This window comes from Aulonocara stuartgranti (assembly GCF_965226115.1).
Source record: "Aulonocara stuartgranti genome assembly, chromosome: 1".
NCBI classification, from domain to species: Eukaryota; Metazoa; Chordata; class Actinopteri; order Cichliformes; family Cichlidae; genus Aulonocara; species Aulonocara stuartgranti.
The window spans coordinates 9,115,639-9,140,746 of NC_138939.1; the positions used below are offsets into that span (position 1 = coordinate 9,115,639).

The following is a 25,108-nucleotide window of genomic DNA, read 5'->3' on the forward strand; positions in this document are numbered from 1 at the left end:
ACTTTCTGAATCAGATGAAAACTCTTATGTCAGGCTAGTGTAGTGCAAATGCACAAAGACTGATTTTAGTACCTGTAGCTTGCATCTCATCTGCCATTAACAAACATGAATGTCAGTATCTATTTTCTTGTTCAGTGTTATTACTTTTAATTAATTTTTATTTTTGCATTTATTTATTTTAAAGGCATATAGGTATGAATCCCCACAGATCCCTTGGTGTATTCATGACTGTTTAAAGTGTGTATTAACCCCGCATAGAAAGATCAGTTTCTTTACTGACAGGATTACTACCATCATCCACTGACATATAAACATTTAACAACAGTATGATTACAGCCTGTTATTGTTACGGGAGAATGTGAAAGATTAGTTATAGTCTGTTTTGAACACTCGGTTGGTTGCAGTCTTCTAGCTGCCCTAATATGCTCAGCTTAAGTCTACATCGGTGACCCAATTCCCCAGACGACCTCTGACAAAATGATATGCCTGGATAAAGCAGCATGCATTATACATGCATCTCCACCCCGGACGGGAGGCCTGTTCCACACCTTACCCTGTTTAGTTTTTAGTCTAACTTGAAACCAGCTTAGCAAGCTGACTTCAGAAGTGCCAGATAAGTATTTGTCAACAGAACAGCTGGCGCACAATGCCCTCTTGTAGCTTTATGCCACAGCATATGCCAGCCGCTCGTAGCGTGTGGTAATTTAGCCGGGGCTGGTTCTATGGGAACAGATGGGCTCAAGTATTGTTATTCTCTCTCCAGCTCAGGGCCCCTGGGGGGAATCACTAAATAAAATCAAAGCAGATGGACCTCTCTGGGCTAGGCTGTGTTTATGATAAACAGTCAGTAGAACCAGTGTCCATCTAACACCTTAACCCCACCCTCCACACAAACTAACAGCAAACAGGATTACAGTAGTTTAATGTCACCTGCTTTGGTCTTAAACTTTTGATTCACCGAAAAACAGCAGTCAAACCCAAACAAATAGAAGGGTTAGGAAAGAGCTAAATTAGGACTTGCCCCATCCTGTGGAGAGTTTCAACAATTTCCATAAACCACAAGTCATTCTTTACTCACTTGACCTTAAACTTTAAAATTCTCTCAAAACAGAAACTCTTATTTTGGTGCTGGATTAGAAATGTCTCACTAGCCTGTTCTTTCTCACTGACAGAGGACTGTTTTGTTCTTTTATAACCTTGCCAAGATTTCATTGCTGTGGTTCTCACATCCACGCCATGGACACAGGCCTTGGTGGCAGCATGGGCATCTTAAACACCATCTCATAAGGTAATCTGGTGTCCCCTGTTGTTATATGGTGCACAGAAATGCAGAAGAGTTCTCACTTAGCATTGAAGTTCGAATCTACTTTCATTCCCATGGGAAAAAACAGCTATAAACAAAAGAATCCTATCAGTGCAGAAGGAAGGTAAATGTTTGCGGCCATTCAGACAACAGGAAAGCAGTGATTTCCGGCACTAAAGATGAAAAAGAGTGGAGCATGAATGGTTTTAAGCCAATCAGTCCTAACTCAATATACCACTTCAGTGTTGTTTTAACTCCATCACGGTAACCGGTTTTATTTAGTGTCTTCAAAGGTCAGTTTCTGATGAAGTCAAAGTAGTGTAATCAACCTAAATGTTTATTGCCAGAAGTATTAACTCAGCAGTTACTCAGTCACTTTAAGTTATCTTAAAATCTTTTCTTTAGTTTTTTTTCCCCCCAAACTTTTCTTCAGGCGTCCAAAGACAGTTATTTTTCACCATTACCCAGATTGTTTTTTCTTTTCCGTGGACACGTGCCTCTCTAAAATTACACTCAGACATTTAGTAGATCTATCAAGTCAATTCATCAGCTGAGAGATGCAAGTCCCTCTGGCTTGATTGTTGTCAGGACACAAAATTAGCATTTCTGTCTTTTTTTTTTTTTTTTTTTTTAAAGCATCGATTGCAGCCTTCCATGTTTCATCAAACAACATTCTTTAAAAAAAACACCACCATTTCTTTAAAATGCCACTTGTGGTATAAAGAAATGTGGAATTAACATTTTCATTAATCACTTTTTGAATCAGCAACGACATTCTTACATACAGCACATTGGCCACGATAGTTGTCTTTTGTAAAAAGATAAAACTACACTTATAGCCAAATACTCCATTTCACCTTTTGATGTCTTTCCAGTAAAACATGTATCATTGCTTCTTCTAAACTGCTGTTGTGTTCTGTATTGTAATCTTAACATTTATTCTCATCTAAGTAACACGTAAGTTGTTCTCTCTCATTTTCAGAAAGGACCTGGTCGCTTGGATGAAGAATTAATTGCCTCTAAAGCAACAGCTACCAGATGTTGTTGGTCCTAAGAGCCAGGTGTGGATAAATTGCATATGCAGAATGTGTGTAAAATATTTAAAGTCGTATCTTTCACTTAAGATGTGAAGTGTTTTTATTGCCCATCACTGCTTTGAGTATGGCGAGAGGAAAGGCCGGCGGCCCCCCTGTGCCCACCACACTATAGCGAAGCACGTGTGGTGTTAAGAATACGGCTGGTGAAGCTGAGAGTGAGACTTGGCATGGCTTTGTGTTTGGTGGAGTTGGTGCATAGAAGGGTGTGTAGGTGGAGGTTGTGGGGGTGGGGATCCTTCCACCTGTTCACCCTGTAATTCGCTCCTGGCTGCCACCTTTAACACTGCATTATTTACAGGTGCTCTCTTGATGGAGACACAAGCTGCTGCCTGCTTTAAATATGGATATGTGTGTGTGTGTGTGTGTGTGTGTGTGTGTGTGTATGTGCAAACAATGAATGCGTGCACACTATATGTGTACGCCTGCTTGCAAAAGAGTGAAATGAATTCATTTCACTAGTAGATTTACTTGTAATGCTAATATAATATAATACATGACAACATGTCAAGTGCCAGTATGAAAAAATGAGACACTAAGTACTGGACAACAGTCACAGTAATAACACCTGGTGATGGCAGTGGAGCATTTTGCAGTAACCTTTATTTTTGGAGAAAACAAACAATCCTTAATAATGCTCAATTTTTTGTGATATTCTTATCAATAAAAAAGACAAACTTTAAAATGGGATTAGTCTATTAAAATGCTAAAAACACTGTTTTTGACTCATGCAAAGTTGAAGATGCACGGTTTTCAGAGAGCACACGCGTGCATGCTCTTTCCCCATCGTCTCTGCAGGTTGCACATTGTGGAAATTGAAACCTGTGACCTTTTTGCTATCAGCTCTGCCTACTGTTTGCTGTTCTTAATGTTAACCTTGACCCACGTGATAGCATTTAGTTACTGGCCATGATTTCATATGAATTAACCCTTAATTATATAAGCGCAGTGCATATGGAGACTGACACCAGACACACACAAGGCATACTGCTTCATTGTGAACTACGTGTTGTCATCCACTTTGTGTAAAAACGGGAATATTAAGGTTTTTTTTATGTCACAATCCACATTATGGTTTGTGTCAGTAAACCACATCCTGCTTCCTTTTGTACTCTTATTAACCCTTTCCTCTCACAACCATAGCAACAATTAGGTAAAACTAGAAAGTGCATTTTCTGAAGAAACTGCAGTGTGAATGCTTGAATCTGAATGTATGCACTGAAATGAATTAATTGCTGAATTTTAAGTTATACATTTTGAATAAGATGAAAGATACAGAAATTTTCACCTGAAAACCAAAGTGCAGAACTTTTGAAAGCTGATGTTCACACAGAAGAAGTTGGAAAATAGCTGAAAATGTTTTAAATGTAAATTAGAAAAACCTAAGTAATGAGAAAAGAAAATTTAGTCAGAAAACATCTGAATGAATATTAAAAGTTCATACTCTTTGAATCACTGAATGACTAAAATGTGATCCCTCCACTTGGATCCACACAGTTTAAAAAGTTTACATCCCTGAGCTTTTAAAGAGACGGTGTTGGAAAGAGAACAACGATGGCGACGTTTTGAGGGTAAAATGATGGCTGTAGAGCAAACACTGTGGACACAGCAGCAGTTGAAAGAGAAGTGTTTAAGATGAATCTTGGCAGAGTGAGAGAGAGCTCGTTAAGCAGGCAGGTGTGAGCCTGGTTGCTATTAGAGATGGACCGATCCGATATTACGTATCGGTATCGGTCCGATACTGACCTAAATTACTGGATCGGATATCGGAGAAAAATAAAAAATGTAATCCGATCCATTAAATATCACGAAAGCACCTCACAAAACTTGCAACACGCCGTAACTCGCCTCAGAACGTCGGAGCAGTATGCATCACGTGATAGAGCAGCTGTGGCATGCGGGACCTGTCGGTGGTCTGGATAGCATTTGGAGCTTCGCTAGCAACCTGGCATTTCATCTCCGACAAAGTTATCCCCGAGAGAAGTAAAGCAAGTGTGTAAGTCCATCTCTGAATGTTTGTAAAGCATTCCCACGTTAAGCTTAACGAGCGACTGCCTCTCGCTCTCCGGCTGCTACTTCAATCGTGAAACTGCTAATGATCAGCTGATCGGCTTTTCTGTCGTGAGTCTCTCTTGTTTGTTTTTGGTCCACTTTGCGCCAGAAAGAGCAAACCAGCGGCTGAACAACAGCAGCACGTTTAAGCTTGATAAGCTGTTGTTAGAATTTATTTAATATTACTTTCTACACCAGGATCTTTTTCTACGTAGCTGACGCTGGTAACTGTGCAGGGGCGGATCTAGCAAAGTTTAGCCAGGGGGGCCGATAGGGCATTAACTGGGAAAAGGGGGCACAAAGACATACTTTTCTTTCTTATTCTCATTTAAAATGTCTAGCTTTTAATAAATAATTATCTGACACCCAAAGTTTTAATTTGATGTAAAATGAATAGAAGTCAATTACTGTATATAGTGACTATTAAGTCTAATATATATACCCTAGTAAGCTATAGTACATTTTCCTTTGGGAAGGTACCATCTGTGCAGTCTGCAATTTTGTTGAAGAAAGATGTTGAATCTATTTAATATTTCTTGAAAAATAATTGATTTCTGTGCATTTTTTTTCACACTGCATCAAATTAAGGTTGATTACGTTGATTAAGCATCATGAGGTGGAGTGTGAGGGGTGGTTCCCTATTTTTTATTTATTTATTTTTGTTGTTGCTGGGAGTTGGAACCCTATTAGTTAGGTTGCTTAATATTTACGCTAAGTACTCTTTAAAATACCAGAATAGGGAGGATGGTGTAGGTCTAAGTTTATTAGATTGATCAGTATTGCTGAACTATGAAATATTTTTTTTGTATACAGGTATAACAGAATAGCTTTAGTGTAGTTGTTGTTTTAAACTTGAGTATGAACTTGCAGACTTGCAAAATGCAGCAAGATATTTTAAAAAACAGTTTTGTTGATTAAAAAACACTATATCGGATTCATATCGGTATCGGCAGATATCCAAATTTATGATATCGGTATCGGTATCGGACATAAAAAAGTGGTATCGTGCCATCTCTAGTTGCTATAGTGACTGCACCCAATGGCTCCATATACACGCACACAGACATGCACCTCACTTTTGCTGCTTAAAATGAACAGAAAAGTCAGGGCGAAACAAATTGTTCCCAAATGAAAAGTACAAGTCGTATTGACAAAATTCTTTCACCGTGCGTGGCAGCAATGTCTAGTCTATCGAATTCTCAGTTTTCATGCCTGTGGACTTTATTATATTGGCGTGGTGACAGTGGAAAGACAGCCTGTACTTCTGATTTTCAAACGAACTTTCTGAGCCATTTTAACATTAGAGTCTATGGAAGAGTTGGAAGGAGGAGGCTGTGCATTGGTGACATTTATGAAAGAACCATAACACCTATTATAATAATAAACACATTAGATGAAAGAGGACAGCGATGGCTACGTTTTGAGGGTAAAATCAGACCTGTAGAGCAAACGCTGCGGACACAGCAGCAGTTTTAAGAAAATATTTTAAGATAAATTCCCCCCCTCCTCTCACTCTAGCAGTTGAGCTGTCTCACTCTAGCGGCAACATTCCGTCCCATACACACCCATTATAAACTCTGAAACGGCTGAAAAAAAAAAGGATGAAACTTAAACTGGAACTGAAGAAAAAGTATAAAAGATATTGAAAAGATAAATACAAGCTGAAAAGTTCAATGTCTTGACTTCGTTTTAAAGTTTTTGAATGGTGTCTCTAGGTCAACATATGTGGAAGTAGTTAGAGTTGAAAGAGGAGTAAGTTGAATGAGAATTTGAAGATCCTCCCTTTAAATTACATGGAAAATTTTTGTTGAATACAGTTGAATAATTTAAAAAAAACATAACAGCCAAAAATGAGAAAAATACAAGCACACATCTCCAAAAGAAGAGGAATCTAATGGTGCTTGAATGGTTTTTCTAAGTTGAATGGTGATCAGTGTTGGTCAAGTTACTTGAAAAAAGTAATCAGTAACTAATTACTGATTACCTCCCCCAAAAAGTAATCCCGTTACTTTACTGATTACTTATTTTTAAAAGTAATTAATTACTTAGTTACTTTTTAAAAACACGATTTACAACCTGAATAGGTGATAAAGCGATAGATCTTTCAGCCCAATTCTACTTTTTCTACATAATCCATCATACAAAATGTAATCAAATGGAAAGGTCCCTTTTTAAAACTTGTTTTATTAGTTTTAATCTTTTAACTTTATGCATCAAGCAAAAATTTAATTATATGCAACATTCTCTGACTTGAAGAATTTTGTTTAATATTTAAACCTATTTTCTGCACATTCCAGCACATAATTTTTTTTAAAAATTTTTTTGTGTTTACACTCACTCTTTCAAATAGATGAAAGTAAAACACAGCAGAAAATAAATAAAATGAAAGACTAGCGGTCCTGTTGCTCTATTTTCACCTGTAAAGCAGGAGTGGGGCAGGCGGAGGTTTACCCTGGTGCAGGTGTGCCGCGGCGGTCAGTGGAGGAATCCGCGAGTTTCTCTGTGAGTTTCCCATTACGTCGTTGCGCACTTGGTGCTTGCTTGGAAGTTTAGGGGGGTTTTTTTGCTGTAAAAAGAAGTTTTCTTCCCACGCACAACGGACACTAATGTTTTTGTCACTTTTTATGGAATCAAACTCAAAGTAAGGTCAGTACTTCCACGCTTTAAACTAGGGCTGAACGATATATCGCATTTGCGATAATATCGCGACATGATCAAGTGCAATTTTCTAACCGCAAAGGCTGCGATTATACTGCGATTATAAGGCTGTCCAAATTACTACCATATCCCAGAATTCATAGCGCGGCCCAGCCAAACTCCAGTTTCCAGCAATGGCGGCCGCTACTAAGTTTTAAAATTACTCATACTAATCTTTCTGGGTCACAAAATAAACTTTTAACATATTTTCAGGCGAGAAAGTAGTTGTGTAAACATCAAATATCTGCTCGGTTTATCAAGATATCCCATATTTGCAAAAGTGCTTCGACGTTTTCAGAGGCGTCTGCTACCCACCAGCTCGACAGCTAGCCGGGAGCTCGAGGATTACTGATGCGGCCGAGAACGGCACAACTCCCGGCACATCATTTTCAGATCACCGCGGAGTTTCGCTGCTCGGGTTAAACGTAATATATAAGTCACTTAGACAACCTAAAAATGTTATTGTTGGGCTTTTTTCAGTGTTTTGTTTGTTCGTGAGTAAATCGGTTTGGCTGAGATTAAAGTTATTAGATTAGATAAAATAAAACTTTATTAATCCCCCGGGTGGGTTCCTCCTTGGTTTTCACACAGCTGACTAAACGTCAAACAGAAAACTTATTAAACAGAAGTATGAGACAGTCGAGAATTTACACCAGTGTCTGGTTATATTTTAGATAGCAAGAAGCAGACGGCCGAGTTTATTAAACTCCACCGAGACAGCGGTGACGCTAATCAGAAGGCTAGACCGTCCAATTTCACGCCTTTAAATTTTAAAGGCGTGTTTGTGTGTGTGTTTATACAATTGCTATTATGTTTGCACTTTATGTGTAATGTTACTGACTGCAGAGATCAGTAAGATGTGTGTATTTTTTATTTATTAGTTTTATTTATTTAATATTATTTTTTAATTGAATGACTGTCTAGTAGTTCACAGATGTCGAAAAACTGAGTGTGGTAAAGCCACTGATTTTTTTTTATGTATATTTCTGCAATCTGCACATTGTACTGACTTTCATTTTAATGTTTACACCAGGGTTCCTTGTCAGCACTTTATGCTCAGATGTTTGTAAGCTAAAAATAAACTATTGTGTATGTTCAAATATACTGTTGTGATTGAAGAAGTTAAATAAAAATGTCAGTCATCAATTCATGCATCACCTCATGTCATCATAACAGAGGTCTGTCTTCCAGGAAAGAACAGTTTAAAATTAATGTAATATAGTATTGGCCATACTATATGATGTATTGCTTGTCTTTGTTTAATAATACAGAAGACAAAGACCTTAAAAAATAATCGCATATCGCATCGCAATCGCAATATTGGGGCAAAAAAATCGCAATTAGATTATTTTCCATAATCGTTCAGCCCTACTTTAAACGCTGCACGCTCATACTCTCTCCTGCACTCGATATATTATCCATTGTTGATCTGCACACAGCTGTTGTCACGAACGTCGCACTTGCTTACGTCACTGTCATGAGACATTCTCTTAAAAAAATCACGGTTTTAGTAATGTAGTAACGCAGCGTTCCTACGGGAAAGTAACGGTAATCTAATTACCATTTTTGCAATAGTAATCCCTTACTTTACTCGTTACTTGAAAAAAGTAATCGGACCATCTCTGATGGTGATAAAGGAAATAGCATACAAAAAGCGGGTCTACTCTGTGACATCATAGAGGTGCAGATGACATCAAAGGAACTCCACATGACAGACCTTCAAAACCCCTTAAATAGAGGTTGTAACCTCAACTCTTTTCATTGTTGTTTTTCAGTTCGGAGCTTATAGTTGCAATTCTCACACGTCTTGACAAAAGGTTTTTAAAAGTCCCTGAAGTCATTGCTGTGATATCATGCTTGGGTTATCAAAGAAATACTCTTCATCTTCGATGAAGACCATCATTAGAATGATGAAGGCTTTGAGCCTAAAAGATGATCCAACCCAACAGCCAGTGTCTACAAGCCAAGTACGGAGCAGTTTCTCCACTGGAGTGCAAAGTCCACCCAGCGTGATGAAACTATCATTGGTTGATCAATCTGCTTTAACTAGCAACAAACTTGCATCAAAAAGAAAGCGATCTGAAGTTGAGGATCGACTTGATGACAAAAGAAGCTTCTCCACAGCAAAGAAGCAACGGCGTTTCTCTAAAGAGAGACCCTGCAGTCACACTGAAATGAGCAAGACACAGAAGAGGGTACCTAACATATGGATCATCGGCTCAAGTTACATAAAGCGGGGAGAATGGGCAGCACGCCACGAGTTTGGAGAAAACTTTGGACTTGATGCCAATGTTCATTGGTTTGGAAAAACAGGGATGCGCTGGGATGGCGTCCTTCTTTGTTTTGATGCAGAGTTGATGTTCAGAAAGAGTCCACCTGATATTTTGGTCATTCATGCAGGCGGGAACGACTTGGGACTCGTATCCGCCCAGGAACTTTCCTCTGCAATGACTAAAGACTTGACTGAACTGCATGCAAGGATCCCCTCCATGACAATCCTATATTCCTGCATCAACGAACGCCAAATGTGGAGGTACAGAAATCCAAAGTACATGATGGACATGGGCGAAAAAACTGTAAACTCAATCATGAGAAAGGCAGTTCATTCCTTTGGAGGCTTCATCATTGAACATCCCTCCCTGAGATATTATGACGAAACCCTATTCGGACAGGATGGAATTCACTTCAACAAGAAGGGAAATGAAGTGTTTCTGACCAACATCCGCTGTGCCATCGAGAAGATCCTTTAGAACTTGTCTCACAGAAAATAGACTTGAGAAAACGCACGACCTCTGGCAAGCCCAACCTACCATCTGACATCAGGAGCTCTATCAAAACTGTCTTTATTTGATTACTTTAATGTAGTCAAATAAAAATGAGTACAAATCTGAACACTTAAAGTAAACTTCATTAAAATAAAACGATAAATAGATAAATACAAGCTGAATAGTTCAATGTCTTGGCTTCGTTTTAAAGTTTTAATGGTGTCTCTATGTGAATGTATGTGGAAGTAGTTAGAGTTGAAAGACGAGTAAGGTGAATGAGAATTTGAAGATCCTCCCTTTGAAAATTTTTGTTGAATAAAGTTGAATAATTTAAAAAATATAAATGTTAAAAATGAGAAAAATACAAGCAGTAATGTCCTAAAGAAGAGGAATCTAATGGTGTTTGAATGGGTTTTCTAAGTTGAACTGTGTTGAAGGAGATAGATGCCGAAAAACGTACGGAATATATAAAATGGAATAATAAAGATTGAAAGAACAATACTGTGAATGCTGATAAGCATTCACACTAATAAAAATTACAACAACAATACTGTGAATGCTTTTACAAGCATTCACACTAATTATTTAAAGAGACAAATGATAATCTGAAGGTCCATCCATCCATCCATCATGCTTATCCAAGGGTTGCAAAGGGGCTGGAGACCATCCAGACATTATTGTCTTTGTAGGAAAACTTCTTATGAGCTCTTGACAGGGTTTATGAAACATACAAAACCTCACTATGAATGGAGCAGCTTCATGGATTAGACGTGGGTTATATTATTATAATATCATCTTTATTTAAATAAATGCTGATCTTTATTATAAATACACAGGACTGCAATTCATATTGAAATAAAACTTCAACTTTATTTTTTTACTCTTTTCATCTTAATAAAGGATTTTGAATCATCGGTTTAATAAAAAATTTTTTATCAGTTACATAAAATGGTTTCCAGAAGTTTGTACAGAATCCCTCTCCTCCTTAAAAATGACTCTCTGGTGCCTGCAGGATGGACGAGGTGCACTCTGTACAGATAAACGCATAAACACTCCTTGTACCCAAACAAAGGCATCAAGCAAGCATTTCATTAGACCATTGTGTGATATGGCAGGCTGCTGCTGTGAATGTATTTATTAGTTTGCGATACATGCCTTTTCCTGTTGTTCCCGGGGCAGTGGATAATGCCGGTTTTGTTCACGGCCCAGTGTGAACGGCGCCTCGGCTGCCAGCTGTCAGGGCTGATACCGTCTCATTTGGATTCCCAGCCTGCTTGCTGAATGGCTAATTAGATTTGCCATTTTCAATCCACTGATTGCTATACATAGCAGGACAAAGGGGCTGACAGCATGTAGCATTCAAGTCCAACTGTAACAATTAATAACTACGGTAATTAACATGTGCGTTGGGCACCATTGATTATGACATTACCTGCAGAACGGATGGCCTGGCCCCTGCCATTTCATTAAGGAGCACAGATATAGATTGTTATTAATAAACTGCTCTCTGCAGCTGAGGGGAGGTTATTAATTACACAAATTAGCGAGTGCAAAGGTAATCAAGTTAAAGCGGTTTCGTTCACAATAATTGATCTAATTTTTACTGACCACTCCTGTTCTATCGTGTCACACGGCCCCGTGTGAAGAGAAATCACCTCATTAACAAAAGTTTAATCCTACTCATAGTTCTTGGACTGCCTGGCTTTAAGGTCATATCTGAAATGTCAGAACAATTTGAAATTGATTGGTGGTAAATTGAATCAATGTCATGTTTAGAAAAAACAATAACAACTAATGGATGAGGCAAGCTCGCCCAAAACAAACAGGTTTGGTGGAAGGTGTGGCATGATGTTTGCTGAGTGAGTTTGGTCTGGCTCTGTCACTTTCATAATTCATTATGTCTATAGTTAGAGAAATGTCAGTATGTGGGTAATTAGCAGCAGCTGCAACGACCTGTTGGTGATGGTGGAGGAGGGAGGATGTGGTATGTCGAGGGGCAGTTTACTGGAGAATAGACAGACAGCAATAGATTGAAGTATGGCTTTAAAGGAAGTCACACTTTTTTTGTTGCAAATGAACTCTTAACATGTCGCCTCTGTTGCCTCACAGCAAGGTCCTGGGTTTGAATCCAGTGACCAGCTGAGGCCTTTCTGTGTAGAGCTTGTATGTTCTTCCTGCGCCTGTAAAGCTTCTCTCTCTGTACCCTGGCTTCCTGCCAGCGACTTGTATGTTAGGTTAATCAGTGATTCTAAATTGACCCAAGGTGTGAATATGAGCATGAATGGTTTTCTGTCCCTCTGTAATAGTCCTCTGACAGACTGGTGACGGTGTGCTCCCCCCAATCCATGACAGCTAGGCTCCAGCCCTTTTTCAAACTTGAATGGGATAGTCAAAGAATAGATGGATCATACTTTTATAGTCTGAGAATTTGAATGTTCAGTTCAGCTGAATGATGTTCTTATGACTGCTAAGAATTTTTGTTTTCTTGTCTATCTTGGAAGATCTTAAGCATCAGTTACTGTGGTTTAAACATTGTACATGGTTTCATCAGTTTTTAGGTCAGATCGGGCTGGTTACATGGTTAACCAATAATTTCGGCCAGATGCAATGGTTCATCATTGTTGCAACACATACTGAAAACAGAAATAAAATACACAGCTGTCTTTTAGAATGGCATTTGCTTTTTTTTTTTAAACATGCATATTTGATTTGTACTTCACATCTTGTCTTAGGGAGGCTGAAAACCACATCATTATTAAGGCCTTTCTGTGTTTTCACAGTTAAATGAAAACACGAGGACAGCCATGTGATCCCTTTGCATTTTAACAGCATACAACAAGCAACAGCTGACGCATTCATTTGATGGTCATCACCACTGGCAGTAACCAAAAGTAAAACTATTTTAGAATTCATGCTTGGTATCAAGCTGCGGAGCTATATAAAGCTCTTTTTTTTTTTATTACTATGGTAGAAATCAGAAGAACTACACATTATTGAATATTAAAGACAAAGTACCAAAATAAATAAATGAATTTGCAATAAAAGTAAATTTTATTTAACCATACAGCAAAGAGAAGTCTCTAATTCTAGCAGTGAATTTACTGTCTGGCTTTGTTCCCCAATCAATCCCCTTGGCATAGAAGGCGTAATTTGACATGCAAGGGGAAAAGTTAGGGGGAGCAAGTCTGCAGGAGAGCTGGAACTGCGAGTTAAGTCCTGTACACAGGTGTGTAGTGAAGTATTAAAGGTGCAATTTGTAATGTTGGTAGTTCAAAATATTCCAAATCTTGAAAGTTGTCATCAGATTGAAAAAGAATTTTGAAATCTATATGTTGGACTTTAGCGATATCTACAGAAGCTGGCGCTGATGACTAGCTAACTCCGCCCTAGTGGCTGTTGTAACAACACTTTGTACCGTTAGTCTAATTATAATTTCTAAACAGTTCTACTGAATGAATGGATCTGGATAGGCTTTTTAATGCAATACAGATCAGCTTTCTCCATGATTCAGATATCTTGTGGTTTATTCCATTGAATGCATGTGAGATATTTTCCCTGAAATGTCTTAGCCTGTCATTGTTTTTAACCATATTTGTGTTTTACTATTTTGTACTCTTGCCAAAAAATATTTGTGGTTTGCCAGATTTGCAGGTCCCTCCCCAACCCTAACCATGGATAGGGCAGCTTTTTTGCTATGGTTTGTTTTTAGCTTAGCGAACCTCTACCCTCATGATGTGAAACCTTATCTGTGAATATATATGCTTACATTTTAAATTTCGATTAAAAGCTAAGCTTTAAAATGTGAGCATTTCCTAAAGGCAGCGTGCAAGACTTTAAGATCAATGCAGGCAGAACTGTCAAAATATTCTTCAATTTCTTATGTGCTTATGAAAAAAAGGATGGCTAAACCATATGCTCTGTATGTTTATAAGCCAGTCATAATTTAAATATGTGCAGTTTACAAAGATTTTGTCTGGGAACAGGGAGCCTTGCTGGTCCCTCTCATTGTTTTAGAAGCAGTCATTTGACATACGTTTTAGCTTCCTAGTCCACAACACAACCCAGATGTCCCTTTCCTTCTGTTTCAGGTGTTGGGAAAACTGCCAGCAAAAACAAATCCTCTTGATCCCTACAAAGCTACAAAACATGAAGGGAAATGGACAGTTTTTCTGATAGGTTCACAGAGTAGTTTATGATAACTGCACCTCCCATCACCACAACACATTGCCTCTACCTCTTTGCACAAGAACAAAATACACACAGATTTCTGTTTCCCCTCCACCTGACAAAAAAACAGCAGCCTTTTCCATCATCCGGAGTGTGTGAAAATTCACACTCATTTTTCACAACACATCTTAATATGCGCTGCTCCTTTTTTTTTTCTTCCTCTCCAATCCCGCATATGAAATCCTTCCATTCCTGGCTGCCAACACCAAAAGATGCAGCCAATCATCTCCAAGCAATGGCAGTTACAATTTTCTGTGAACAATTTGCTCCCTTAAGAGGAAAATTGCTTTCAATATAAGCTCCCTTTGAAAGACAACAACAATAAAAAGATACAACTGTAATACCGCTGCCTCTGTCAGCACTTGGCTGGGACAGCTTCAGCGGGAACATATGACTGGGGGATGAGGTGCTTACAAGTCAGCCTTGTAATATCAGCATCTGTGTGAGACAGTCCTGGCAAATGAATCCCACTTTGAACATAACAGCTTGGCATCACATGAAAATGACTGCCATGAGCAGCAGTTGTCAGATATGCTCTTGCCATTGTGTTGGTGAATTGTCATTTATTATATGTTGCGCCTGCTTCTGTCAGCTCCTGTTGACTGCGTGTATTGATTTGCAGGAGCAGAGGGGTGCAGAGGTCACTTTGATCAACACTCTGCAGCACACGGGAATCACACTGAGCTGACATTCCATTACCTGAGACAAAAAGGACTCAAAACAAAGAATATGTTAAAGAACACTGGACTTCAATACAGCAATATGACTATAATTAACAGAGAAATGAATGTCTTATGCTGAAATGGCTACATGGTGTCTTTTCCTGGAAGCTATTGTGCAGTGGAGACAGTTGTGCGATCTCCTTGATATTACATGCTTGACCTTTGGCTCAACCATTCTCCTTGTGGCCTTGTTGCTTCTTTAAAGCAATGATGGTCCTTGCTGGTGCTTTAAATTACCTGGAAGATCAAGCAAGGCATTTGACTAAACTGGTATATGTAAACAGTAAAAAAAATACTGTTCATTCATTTACTTGTAGTTCACTTTTAGATGCGTTTTAATGTCATCAAGCCATTGTGCCGCTGTCATTGGTACCATAGATGTGGCTGATAGGTGCCCTCGTGCACCTAGTCTGGAAGTTGTGTAATCATGTATAGTGATCAGTGGAGGAGTACAAGTTTGTGCTACAGATACAGACGTTTGAGATGCATTTTTGTTATATCAGAATTATGGTGGGTAGGTTCAAAGACATTGCTGTGCAATTATGAGAGTCTTCTGTTGCAGCCAGTTTAACTACCTTCATCAGGTTTAAGACTTGTGCTTATAACCACGCACTTATGACCACAAATTTAGATTTAGAAACCAGAAAACTTCCTCTGATTCTTAGGAAATGACAGCAAAAAACAATGTTTTTGTGTTTACTTGCATTGTTTCTGTCATTACAGGTCACCGCATAGAGAAATAGTTTCAGAGCAATAGGAAACTAAAACTATTTACCATGCTTTGTGTTTACACATCTCACACTTGGGCCAATAAACACATTCATTCTCATAACATTAATATATTTTTCCAAGATTTAGTGTGAATAGAATCAACAAACTAATATGTTTGTATACTGTATTAAAAATAACCCTCCTGTTCCTGACAAAAGAGATTTTTTGTCATCTAGAAATTCTAAAAACTAAATTAAAGACTGTGAGACTGTTCTGACAGCAGCAATATTCTTTATTTAGTAGTAAGTGGTTTGCAATAATTAGGGACCTGGCTGTGAGGGTAGGTGTTCGCTTTGACTGCTCAGCTGCAGATGAAACGCGTGTCTCATTGCTCTTCTTTGAGTCTGGCTGACTGGCGTTATTGCGTGAGCCAAACCTGCCGCTGTCTGTCGGGCCTGTCAAAGTCATGAGAGGATCACTTTATCATCGTTTGTCTGCCGTGTCTGACGCTATTGAGTAGGAGGCAGCCCTTAGGGAAATGGGGGCAGGCTGCTGTATTTGCTGTATGCTGAGTTTTTACTTAGTTGCTAGCTTGGCTTTATCAGGACTGTTGTTTCAGCCTGTCAGATTGCCTGGTAAGGTTGGTTACACGGCCTGCAAAACGCCAGCGGCCTTGCCAAATGTGGTATTACTCAGTATGATGACAGTGATGCTAGAACAAAGCTCCTCAACAAAGCTAGAAAATCTGATTGTACTGCACTGGTCAAAGGTGCCATGCAACTGTGATGACTTTCACAGATTTTGCACAGATACATTACTGTACAGTAGATTACTTTGCAAGCTTTATTTCTTCCCCATATCACTGTACAGTGTTTTTAGAACTTTCAAGGAAAACCATTGGATCATAACATGCTACTCTCAGGTTTTTAGTTATGAGCTAAAGTGTGACTGATATTTGAGGACTATGGAATGCATCTACTACACTTCATGGCTCTCTTATCGATAGCTGATATATTTCATTCAAGACCACATTCTCATATTGTTGCTAGAAAAAACAAATCACCAAAAACATTTGAAATAATTTGCCTGGAAAACATGACTAACTGAATATAACCACATTTTACAAGTTTTTAGACAACAGAAAGACCCCAAACAGACTCATATTTTCCTGCTAAGGCAGCCGTGAAGAGAGGAGCTCTGGGCATGTGAGCAGATGGATAAACATGACATGAATCCATCATGGCTTATAAAGCTCTGTAACAAGGCCAAAGACTCTCACCATCACCAGCAGACAATATAAGGAGTGCCATATGAAAACATGACACAACACTGAGAGCTCATTAGTACAACATCATGATGCCGACAACCAAATTACATGGGCCATGAGTCTGAGTACAGGAAATCACAGTATTATTCCAATCCATTACACTAAAGTGAAACTGCTGTAGCTTCCTGTGAAACTGAATAGTCATGCTGCTGAACAGTGGAATGAGCTTAACAAGTTCTGAAGGGTATCAACATTAACAGACCGCGTCAGCTGAAATACAGCAGTTTGCATGACTCAGACAAACTTCAGCCTGAAAGATTATCGTAGGTGGCTCACTAGGTATTATCAACTGAACAATATGGAAGATTCAGTGTCAGTTAACACATGTGCCATCACCCGTAAGCCAACGAGACAACAAGCCATCTGGCTTTAATTTTTTTTAAAAATAATTATCCATTAGACAACTTATATGGTATTTTTGTCTTGCATGTCCAAAGCACGCAAGGAAACGTCTGTCAAAGAAATACAGCCTGAATACAGTAGCTGCGTTTGGGTGTATCTAGATGGGATAAAGGAAATTAGCATTATATTCAAGGTTGTTTTATCTGTAAACAAAGCTATTTTAAAAAGGTCCAGAGTTGGGAATGGTGGAGCATGTGTGCACCTCATATGATAAAGCTTAGTGATAGCACTTAATGGTGCTGCCTGCACTTCACAGTTATCAGAAGTTTGAATGGGGAGCCGTTTGCGTGCATCCATCCCAGCTGAGACACTGCATGTATTACACACCGCTCCGGGGCAATCCACAATGCAAAATTGATTAATATTTGCTTTCAAAATGACACGGCTTGATGCATGGGGGCTCTCCACATGTAAATGAACACTTTAAAGGAGATGAATAGCCTCAACTGAGGATTGTAAAGTTCAAGCAGCAGATTTGCATATTTATATTACAACTTACTGATAATAAGCACAGCAGAAAGAAGTAAATGCAATCCGTTTGTCAATGTACAATTCCTACATTACAAAGCTAGCTCTTATTAGCTTCTGTGAACTGATATGTTCAATTACTTGCCACAATAGCTGCACTGAAGATGTATTGTGCTGCATTTTGACTTTATAATACAATTTAGATGATGACAGAGACAGGAGACAATTGATGATTCATTTAGAAGGACACACCGTACAAGGAGAAAGAAAATAGGCTTGATCTCGCAACATTATTATTTTGTTTTTATATTTATTGTTTGCAAAAATGTATTTAAAAGAATTTATCTGTGATCATTTATCAAAACATTTAAATTTTCACCTGTGTTGTCTGCAAAAATCACTATACCCATAGACGTGATCTATGCTTACAATGATTTTTCTGCAGTTACTGCTTGCTTTTGGAGTGTCATAATTTGGCTTCGGCATAGATTTTCTGTTCCTAAGGAATAATCCAAAACCAGACACTTTGAAATTGAAAAAACAAACAAAAAACACTTTATTGTGCTATAATTTTTGATTCAATCATTTTTCTAGAACCATCTGGAAGGTTTAATTTTTTCTGTTTAGTAAAACTGTGATTGCAGTGAGATTTCATTTTCAGGTCAAAACCTAGTTTGGTTCACTTTGGTTTATGAGCAAATACCTGCAGAATGACTATCTGCCTCAGATGTGCCTTGAAATTAGGGCTAATTAAAAAAGCGTGCAGAAATTATGGTAGTTTCGAAAAAATGTAAACAATAAGAAAAGGAAAAATCTTTAAGAACAAAATGACAACTTCACGTGATGCAATTTGCTGTTTTGCATGATTAATACCCTGAATAATTGGAGGCTAGTGTTGCTCAAAAAAAACAGGTTTTCACAACAGGTAAATGCATTTGGAGCCATGTTTGCCACAAGTTTACAGTTAATTTTTTGAGGGGGATAAAAAAAGTTACCTGGAGCTTAGCGGCCGTTTATGAACATATAACATACTGCTGGTATCAGATACCAGATAAACTTCAATAGATTCTGTGATATGAGTAATGGCAGAGAACATATGCTGCATGAAGCCAGTGGATGAGAAAGAGGATACTGCAGAAACAAAACAATATATGAGTAATCTAATATGTGCCATATGTTCACCATACATATAGTACCTCCTCTCTTTGCTGAAGTAAAAAATGAAATCAAATATCACAAACCATTAAATTAGGCTGATAAAGATTAGCAGGAGTGTAATGCTACACCATCTTTTGAATGGGAATTCTTTTGTTTTTTTTGTTTGGTTGACACTCAATACCCCCCACCCACATCAGTTGAATCACCTTTTTTGGGGGCTCTTAATAACTCCTAGTGTAGTGCTTGGAGAGGACCTTGCCAGGACTCCAGGTGTTAAAATGCACTTGGCCAGAGAGACAGGAGAGTCAGCCAACCAGTCTGTTCCTGGTCCCCTCCTTCACTTCATCTCACTGTTACAGGGATCTTACAGCTCACTGTGCTGTGCACACATCACAGACTGTAAGTCACATGTACATAACGATTTTCAAATATACATTTTATTTACTGTACTACAGTTTCCCATCAGGAAAGGATGCTCACTTTTGAATACCTTAAATGCGAACACTCTCCAGTTCCAACCCTAAAATCTATCACAGCTACTTAAAGTAGTAATATATATAAAATGGGAGACCAGCACCTACTGGAAGTCATTATGTATCTCATTCTAAAGCACTATGCAGACATGTAGTCTGTGCACTACTGTGCCATAAAACCACCATCAGTATCTAGTCAGAATCTTAGTTTTTCTTACTAATTGGGCATACAAATCTAACAGGAGAAAGATGTACATTTAATTTAATCTGGGGCAATTGCTGTGACCATTCAAGACATTTTTGTTGGTGTATTTATGAAGCTGATGTTGGCAGGGAGAGGCAAACGGCTTAGACCTTGTACAGTCGAGCTATAAATCTCCACCATTTTAACAAGAAGAGACTGGAACCAATTTGGGAGATTTATGTTTTTCTTCCCTCAAATATGAATGAAGAACGGACATGTCTGTGAAGTCGTGATGATCACACTAAATCTAATCAGAGTGGAAAATGAATTTTAACAGACTTGTCGTTAGAATTTAAGTCTCATAAGGATCTACTCCTTCTGTCATGTTAATTCAATTCCCCATCACGATGAACTCCAAAGAATGCAGAAACTTCTTAGTTATAAAGAGGGGCTTTACAAGCAAGCGTTGCATGTTTGAGAGAGAGATATGTCCTGTAATTGAATAATAAACAATCTCTGAATCACATTATAGTCATTCAGAATAATTGGATTAGAGGGGGAAAAAATGCAAGTAAACCTCATAATAATACTACATAAAGAAATGGATTGAGAGCAGTATGCTGGTCATTGATGGGACAGGAAGAGTCTGTGCTGCATGCTCCTGTAGCTCTGTGAATACACCACTTTCAGCCAGCCTCATCTACAATAGCGGTTTCATAACCAAGTGAGTGAGCATGGAGAAGCTTTCTCACACTGTAGATAAAAACATACAAAATCAAATGTCAAATTTTGGATCTACAAGCAAAAACTGCTTCAAAACTGATTTTTTAACACTCTGACTCCTTTTCAAGCTAATGTTTTCGCAGTAGAATTTATTCACGGGAAATCATTTAAAAATTATTTTTTAGGAAAATTCTACGCTGATTATTTAAATACATCTACCAAGACAAAGGAAATCCTTTAAAAGAAAAAAGAAAGGGAAACCCACAAAACCATAAAACAATGTTAATGAACTGAGGTGGAAGAAAATGTGAAGATCTCAATCCAATCATTCTGCTTGGGGAGTCTTATGAAAGTGGTGGAAATAAATCAATGAGGCAATGTGGCAACTTCAACTTTGGAAAATGTATTAATTAACTTGAGTCAACTGCAAGGATAGTTTCACACTACCTGTAGGAGAGTTGTAATTGTCATCTCAAACCAGGTGGAAGCTCTAATATGCACGAGTACACACAGGCTGCAACATGCGTGTTTTATATCTGATTCTTAGATAAGACGGTACTGGATATTCTAGGATCGCTAGCCTCACCAGGACCTCTGCATGCGCTGACTCAGTTACATTCACACACGCACCTTCACCACAGGCTCACCATTTTTCCCACTGGAGGAATAAAGCCAGACATCCTCTAACAGTGCATGCCCCAGTTCTGCTCACCCAGCATGCCTTGCCGTGCGTGGCGTAATCTGATAATATCAATCATAATTGTGTTAGATGTAATCCATCTGACTTTCAGTTTGTCGGGGTCAGGGTAGGAAGCAAGGCCCCACTTGCCATCAATTATCAGACATAAGAGAGTAGTGGATGGAGCTCTCCTCTATAAATAATATGGTGGGGCCCCGGCGCTGCCGATCGATGCCGTACAGTTCCACTGTCATGGCTTTAATGGCAGCTGGCTTTCTTGGCTGTGCAGATCAATAGCGTGTCTCCTCAGGGCTCAGTCTGGGTCCAGGTCACGCTTCGTGACGGGGACATAAATGACACCTCTGTTGTGATTGGAAAAATGCAAACCTTTTGGGTTATTTAGTCCCACTACTGTGGCCTTTGCCTTTTTTTCCCCAGCACCTAGAGGGAACACCTGTTGAGGTGAGTCAAACCTTCCTCTGATAATCTGCACTTCTTATCCCCCATCACTAAAGAGTACCTTCACAGCAGTAATCATATTCACTCTTAATTAAAGGTCAAAGTTTTGCCCATCACAGGCAACACACACAAAAAATTCCTCATATAGATGTATATTTTTTCCAGAAAAAAAGTCCCTACAATTGGATTTGTTTTTCATGTCCAGTGTTTCCAGGGTGTTTAAACAAGGAAAGGGAGCCTTTTAAATTCCAAACAGGCTGGTTTGAAGTGATGTCTAATTGAAAAACATGAAGAGGCACAGCTGCTCAGTCTGAATGTCAATGGAAGCAAGAAAGACAGGCAGCACAGCAGGCAACCAGGCCAAGATTACTTGGCCAAGACTTACGAGACACATAAACAAACACACACAAACAGAGTTAACATGGAGACACACAGACACAAAACCAAACTAGGTGGTATCAACTACAAAAAAAGGGAGACAAATAAAAACAAGAAAATAGGAGAGATGGCTAAAGCGTTTTTCCTTTAAAGAAACAAAAGAACAGAGGTTAAAAAACCTGACCCTTGAAAACCGAGATGCTTATCACGAGGACATAATGAACAAACATGTGTAAAACACTGAAACAATTAATCTGTTTCCGTTGGTAGCTTGCAGACTTTTAACGTGTTCCTCCTAAAACAACAGAAATAAATCAGCTTCGGACTAAAAGAGATCGAGTCAAAAATTCGAATTTACCGTGAAGAACATGTGTTTCTCAGTTGTTTGTGTCTCATGCAGAAATTCTGCAACACTGTCTATCGGGGTGAATAGATTAGCAGGAGATAAGAGTTGTTAACTTCACAGAAATCACAGAGCTGACACAAATTTGTGACCTTGTCCTTTTTTAATGAGGAAAGTGGCCGGCCTATAGCAACCAGGGTGTAAGAAATAAACAGTTTGAAATTAACAGAGATATGGGTCATTAAGCAGCTGACGTTTAGGCTCCTGACTGGTCCTTTCTGGTGTTTTTCGTCCTCACTTGTTCCAAGAAGGGAGAAAATGAGTAGTGAATGTGTCATCTTTCAGAATACAGACATTTCTGCTTCTTTTTGGCTAAAGAAACACTGATGTGAATGAATCACTCGGGGTGGGGAGGAGTGCCTTAGAGCATGTCTGACTTTGATGTTAACACAATCCTTTTCTATAAAAGTGTGCCAGACCACTTTTGTACTCCAGCAAGTCAAATCTTCAGACAAAACAGTATGATAAAGTGGCTTCACAGTTAATACATTTCTATAGAGACTGGATCTGATCATTAAACGGTTGTTGGGCTATAGAAAACTGAGCCTTTCACTCAGACTTGTCCTTGTCTTGTAGACATGATGCATGGTGGAGATTTCGTTGACTGATTGGTCCAAGTATTTTATCGCTGAAAAAGTACAAGCCTGACAATATTCAAAAAAAAAAAGAAAAGAAAAGAAAGGTGCAGTAAATGCTGAGAAGGCCTTTGCCACATAATAAGCCAGACTAAGGTACAGCTCTTGGACACCTCTTCTCAATTTTCACACTGAACAAGAAAAAAAACTTCTGTGAATGAAGCATAAATCAGTGCTCCAGAGGATGTGTTCATTGTCTGTAGGCTCCTTTCTTAGAGAAGTAATTGAGAGTGGAGGGTCACTGAGGCTGGAGAAGAGGGAGAGCGCGTTTCTGCTCTGCTGCCACTCCTATCAGGCACTCAGGCCCTGGGCTGGCCCAGGAACTAATGGAGCTTCCTCTGGGCTGCTTTTCCCCTCAAATGGGCACAGCTGGGGGAACTCTGCCAGCCAGTACCGGGTTGCACCACCACCCTCCCCCTTCCCACACCCATCTGGCACCTCCTCCACCCTGGTCCTGCCTCCCAGTCCTGCTGTGCCACTTATGTGCTTGCCCGGCACAGATCGGGCTCCTAACACAGAGGGGATGTGTGCATGGGAGACCCACACATTGATCAGTACAGTCTTCTGTAGGTCCCCCTCCCACTGGGAGAAAAGCATGCTTAAATAACACGGCCAGCTAACAAGGGTAATCAAGTCGGCCTCTATGTGCTGGACTGGAGGGTGGTTGGTGTTTTGATATGCCTCTGAAGGGGCCCTGCGGACTTGCTTAGCTCTCCACATCAGTGACGTTTTACACGGCCTGGGAGACAAGGCTGAGAAAAAGAACCTCTGTCATAAAACATTACAACTGTGCTCAGAAGGAGGCGCACACAACTGTCTGATGCCTTCCCTCTGCGCTTTTGTCAACCCAAAAGAAAAAAGGAAAATGCTCTTTTAATTGAAAGTGTACTGGACTGCTACTTTATCAAACTCAGGTATATCAAAGGATTTGGGATAAATTATGTGTAGCAATATCAAATTATAATTCCAAATACAAATTTTATCCATGTACTTATATCTGTTTAAGTGCCTTTAATGTTACACAACTGATAGACAAAGTTTGTCTTCAGCAATAATCATTTGTTAACAATACAAGGGCCTCCTTCCCACTTTATGTGACGGATGGCGCATGTGTGTGAGCATGTTATTAAAAAAAAAAAAAGTGTACTTCCACACCGTGGAACTTGTAAAACATTGCAAGGGCTACACCCTCTGCAGCCACACAGCAGGATCCAATTAGGACTCTTATCTACTAATTATGTCCCTTACACATCTGCATTCCAGAATTTAAAAAAGCCTGCTGTCCTCTCTCAGTAACAAGCTCTCGAATTAATGAGATTGCTCTGTAATTGAACCTCTTCATGGGTCCCTTGGCAGGGAAAATACGCTAACTTAAATTTGTATTAACAGAGCATCAATCATAGCTGATCAAACGATAAACAGTGTTGATTATCACAGGCGCAAAGTGGTTGCACCTTTATGTAAATGTGCTGTCCACCTTGAAGCGGACACACATACAGTTGGGAGCTGCGAGAGAGGACACCTGTCCCAGACTGAGCCACTGTGGGGCGCTGTGCTCCAGATCACAGTGATCAGAGAGTGCTCCAGAACCAATGTGTTTGTGTGTTTAAATTACACACATGTGCACACACATTAAGCAACAAAAGTTTAACCAGTTCTCTTTTCTCTTTCTTTGGAAATTGTGCTTCCAGACTGTGCTGGAAAATATCCTATTCTGGTCAAAAGCATGTTGGATACGCAGAAAGTTTGTAAATCCACCTCCTTTTATGTGTAAAACATCACACTAGACCACAACACCCCCCCCCAAATGTTTTCTTTTTTTCATGCACATACAATTGCTTTGAAAGGTAGAGTATATTTAGATTGTTCAATAATTTGATTAAAATATATATTTTTAGAATTTCCCTTAAACACCATATGCACTGGATTCAAGTAATTAGATTAAAAATATCATCTTAATTCACCAAAACCGAACAAGGTTCACACACTAAGGCGTGTTTGTATGTTTGTGGCTTTTAACATGATTTCGATGTCAAGTTAAACAAAGTCAAAAGTTTCAGTGCGATAAAAAAAGAGAGTTCATTCAAATTCTATGAACATTAATTCCATGAATGAAGATTAAATCAAACAAGCCTTGGGTAACTTGACCTCTGTGTGCAGATCCTGTATTATACATGGGTGAAGCAGATACAGAAGATTACATAAGTCCTTTAATATTTCAGGGAACACTGAAAAGATAAGCATTTTT

General features: G+C 39.0%; 1 long non-coding RNA gene across 1 annotated transcript in view; it reads right to left on the bottom strand.

Annotated features, from left to right (window-relative positions):
* LOC309711777 overlaps positions 1–25,108 on the bottom strand; it is a 45,250-nt gene that overhangs the window by 10,582 nt on the left and 9,560 nt on the right. The window lies entirely within an intron of this gene.